The sequence below is a fragment of the Tasmannia lanceolata genome, unplaced genomic scaffold (genome assembly GCF_043159265.1).
Source record: "Tasmannia lanceolata isolate RefF3 unplaced genomic scaffold, GAP_Taslan_0.1 ptg000064l, whole genome shotgun sequence".
Taxonomy (NCBI): domain Eukaryota; kingdom Viridiplantae; phylum Streptophyta; class Magnoliopsida; order Canellales; family Winteraceae; genus Tasmannia; species Tasmannia lanceolata.
The window spans coordinates 857,501-862,500 of record NW_027518741.1 but is presented as its reverse complement, the minus strand read 5'-3'; positions in this window follow the sequence as shown (position 1 = coordinate 862,500).

The window sequence follows — 5,000 nt, the reverse complement described above, 5'->3', positions numbered from 1 at the left end:
ATGGCATATGGTGAGGAAAGGACCACGGTTGCCAAGGTTAGGCACCGGAATGCTTGGCCTTGGCTTGCCCTAGCAGGGCATTGCTGGGTTGGGCTCCCTTGGCCTTTTGGGCGCCTTGGACGATGTCTTGCGAAGACCATGGGCACAAGGCCATGGCATATGGTGAGGAAAGGACCACGGTTGCCAAGGTTAGGCACCGGAATGCTTGGCCTTGGCTTGCCAAAGCAGGGCATTGCTGGGTTGGGCTCCCTTGGCCTTCCGGGCGCCTTGGACACTGTCTTGGGAAGACCATGGGCACAAGGCCATGGCATATGGTGGGGAATGGACCACGGTTGCCAAGGCTAGGCATATAGAGAGGAATCGCATTTTTGCCCGGATAGGCACCGGAATGCTTGGCCTTGGCTTGCCATAGCAGGGCATTGCTGGGTTGGGCTCCCTTGGCCTTCCGGGGGCCTTGGACGCTGTCTTGGGAAGACCATGGGCACAAGGCCATGGCATATAGTGAGGAATGGACCACGGTTGGCAAGGCTAGGCATATAGAGAGGAATGGACCACGGTTGCCAAGGTTGCGCAAGTTTTGGGCATTTTTTGCCCGGATATGCCCAAGTATGCCCCGATAGGCCCGTTACGCCCCGGTATGAACGCGTATGCCCGGATAGACTCGGTATGCCTTGGGATACATGCGTATGCCCCGATAGGCTTGGTACGCCCCGATATGCGCACGTGTGCCCCAGTAGGGCTCGGTATGCCCCGGTATGTACGCGTGTGCCCCGATAGGCCCGGTATGCCCTGATAGGCCCGGTATGCCCCGATATGCACACGTGTGCCCCAATAGGGGTCGGTATGCCCCGGTAGGTACGCGTGTGCCCCGTAATGCACGTTTCGCAGATCTCCCCGCATGTCCCGCCCCTATATGTAATACTTACTTACTTACTTACTTTCTTTCTTGCTTGCTTGCTTGCTTGCAATGGTTGGGAGTGCCCGGCATGCCCCGCTGCAGAGACCAAGGGCGCAATGACTTGGCACCGCGGATGCCGGGACTCCGGCACTTCCCGTGGCACTGATGGTTGGTTCCAAAGACAAAAGGCCGTGCAAGGCCACCGCACCGCGGATGATTTTGCTCGTGCTGGCGCCGTTGTGTGGCCAAAGAACATGCGCGAATGCTCGTGTCGGAAGGGTTGGTGTCCTGGCCCCGCGGGTGTCACGAATGCTCGGTTGCGAAGACCATGGGACCAGAGCCATGGCACGTCGGATGATGGCTCCAGCTGGCGCCCCGGCACTTTCTGTGGCATTGATGCTCGGTTTCAAAGACAAACGTGCGCAGGGCCAGGGGACCGCGGATGACTGCTCGTGCTGGCCCCGTTGGGCGGCATTGATGGTCGGTTGCAAAGAAAATGCGCGATTGCTCGTGTCGGGGCCTGGCAAGCCAAGGCCAAGCGAGCCATGGCAACGCGGATGATGGCTCGCTAGTGCTGGCGCCGTGCACAGTGGCCTCGCACACTCGCCCTGCACGCTTCCCTTGCACGCAGCCTTGCACACTAGCCTCGCATGCGAGCCTTGCACCCTAGCCATGCAAACTAGCCTTGCACGGTAGCCATGCACACAAGCCGTGCACATTAGCCATGCGCACAAGCCCCGCACACTAGCCTTGCGCACAACCCTTGCACACAAGCCATGCACTCGAGCAATGCACACAAGCCTTGCACTCAAGCAATGCACACAAGCCCTGGACACTAGCCTTGCACACGGGCCTGGCACACAAGCCTTGGGCACTAGCCTTGCGCACTAGCGTTCCACATGAGCCTTGCACACTAGCCTTGGACACTAGCCTTGCACACAGGCCTTGCACACTAGGCATGCTTGGGCGAGCTGATCCCGCATCAAGTCGACGGGTCTAGGCATTCTTGGGCGCAGATCCCGCATCGTCTCGTCGCGTCTGGGCGCAAACACGTCGCGTCTCGTTGCGTCTTCAGAAGTCGTCGCTAACAGCACCTTTGGTTGCCACTGGTGGTTAGGCTGGTTGGTTGCGCAAACCCTATAGGAGGGTGGCATGCTGGTGGGCGTTTTTGCCCGGATAGGCACTAGAATGTGCAGATTTTGGGCGTTTTTGCCTGGATAGGCTAAGGAATGGGCATGCTTTGGGCGTTTTTGCCCGGATAGGCACCGGAATGCTTGGCCTTGGCTTGTCCTAGCAAGGCATTGCTGGGTTGGGCTCCCTTGGCCTTTTGGGCGCCTTGGACGATGTCTTGCGAAGACCATGGGCACAAGGCCATGGCATATGGTGAGGAAAGGACCACGGTTGCCAAGGTTAGGCACCGGAATGCTTGGCCTTGGCTTGCCAAAGCAGGGCATTGCTGGGTTGGGCTCCCTTGGCCTTCCGGGCGCCTTGGACACTGTCTTGGGAAGACCATGGGCACAAGGCCATGGCATATGGTGGGGAATGGACCACGGTTGCCAAGGCTAGGCATATAGAGAGGAATTGCATTTTTGCCCGGATAGGCACCGGAATGCTTGGCCTTGGCTTGCCATAGCAGGGCATTGCTGGGTTGGGCTCCCTTGGCCTTCCGGGGGCCTTGGACGCTGTCTTGGGAAGACCATGGGCACAAGGCCATGGCATATAGTGAGGAATGGACCACGGTTGGCAAGGCTAGGCATATAGAGAGGAATGGACCACGGTTGCCAAGGTTGCGCAAGTTTTGGGCATTTTTTGCCCGGATATGCCCAAGTATGCCCCGATAGGCCCGTTACGCCCCGGTATGAACGCGTATGCCCGGATTGACTCGGTATGCCTTGGGATACATGCGTATGCCCCGATAGGCTTGGTACGCCCCGATATGCGCACGTGTGCCCCAGTAGGGCTCGGTATGCCCCGGTATGTACGCGTGTGCCCCGATAGGCCCGGTATGCCCCGATATGCACACGTGTGCCCCAATAGGGGTCGGTATGCCCCGGTAGGTACGCGTGTGCCCCGTAATGCACGTTTCGCAGATCTCCCCGCATGTCCCGCCCCTATATGTAATACTTACTTACTTACTTACTTTCTTTCTTGCTTGCTTGCTTGCTTGCAATGGTTGGGAGTGCCCGGCATGCCCCGCTGCAGAGACCAAGGGCGCAATGACTTGGCACCGCGGATGCCGGGACTCCGGCACTTCCCGTGGCACTGATGGTTGGTTCCAAAGACAAAAGGCCGTGCAAGGCCACCGCACCGCGGATGATTTTGCTCGTGCTGGCGCCGTTGTGTGGCCAAAGAACATGCGCGAATGCTCGTGTCGGAAGGGTTGGTGTCCTGGCCCCGCGGGTGTCACGAATGCTCGGTTGCGAAGACCATGGGACCAGAGCCATGGCACGTCGGATGATGGCTCCAGCTGGCGCCCCGGCACTTTCTGTGGCATTGATGCTCGGTTTCAAAGACAAACGTGCGCAGGGCCAGGGGACCGCGGATGACTGCTCGTGCTGGCCCCGTTGGGCGGCATTGATGGTCGGTTGCAAAGAAAATGCGCGATTGCTCGTGTCGGGGCCTGGCAAGCCAAGGCCAAGCGAGCCATGGCAACGCGGATGATGGCTCCAGCTGGCGCCCCGGCACTTTCTGTGGCATTGATGCTCGGTTTCGAAGACAAACGTGCGCAGGGCCAGGGGACCGCGGAGGACTGCTCGTGCTGGCCCCGTTGGGCGGCATTGATGGTGTGTTGCAGAGAGCATGTGCGATTGCAAGTGTCGGCCGGGTTTGGGTTCCCTTGGGCTTTCGGGTGCCTTGGACGCTGTCTTGCGAAGACCATGGGCACAAGGCCCCGTCCTGGCCCCTTGTTCGATTCGCTCTCGTCTTGCGCTTGCTTCCAAGGTCCTCCATGACCTTCCCCATGGCCTTGCTAGATCCCCCCCATGACGCATGACCTCTGTCCGTTGATTGGTTTTGAGTGCACACCATGCCCGGCTTGGCACCGTGTTGTCGCGTGAGTGGCATTTGGATCGTGCATGCTGGTGGGCTACCTGCCAATGCGCACAAGCCTTGCACACTAGCCTTGCGCACGAGCCTTGCACAAAAGCCTTGGACACAAGCCTTGCGCACAAGCCATGCGCACAAGCCTTGGACGCTAGCCTTGCACACAAGCCATGCATACAAGCCTTGCTCACAAGCCTTGGGCACTGGCCCATCGCAGTAGCCTTGCACACAAGCCTTGCGCACTAGCTTTGGGCACGAGCCTTGCGCACTTGCCTTGGGCACTAGCCTTGCACACAACCCTTGGGAACTAGCCTTGCGCACCAGCCTTGCCCACAAGCCTTGCACACCAGCCTTGCACACTAGCCTTGCATACAAGCCTTGCACACTAGCCTTGCACACAGGCCATGCTCACTAGCCTTGGGCACTAGCCTTGCACACAGACCTTGGGCACTAGCCTTGCGCACTAGCCTTGCCCACGAGCCTTGCACACTAGCCTTGCACGCAGGCCTTGCACGCTAGGCATGCTTGGGCCAGCAGCTCCCGCATCAAGTCGGCGGGTGTAGGCACGGTTGGGCGCAGATCCCGCATCGCCTCGTCGCGTCTGGGCGCAAACCCGTCGCGTCTCGTTGCGTCTTCAGAAGTCGTCGCTAACAGCACCTTTGGTTGCCACTGGTGGTTAGGCGGGTTGGTTGCGCAAACCCTATAGGAGGGTGGCATGCTGCGGGGCGCTGGAATGCGCAGGCTTAGGGCGTTTTTGCCCGGATAGGCACTGGAATGTGCTGGTTTTGGGCGTTTTTGCCTGGATAGGCTAAGGAATGGGCATGCTTTGGGCGTTTTCCCCGGATAGGCACTGGAATGGGCTGGTTTTGGGCGTTTTTGCCTGGATAGGCTAACGAATGGGGCATGCTTTGGGCGTTTTTGCCCGGGTAGGCACTGGAATGCCTGGCCTTGGCTGGGCATTGCTGGGTTGGGCTCCCTTGGCCTTTCAGGCGCCTTGGATGCTGTCTTGTGAAGACCATGGGCACAAGGCCATGGCATATAGTGGGGAATGGACCATGGT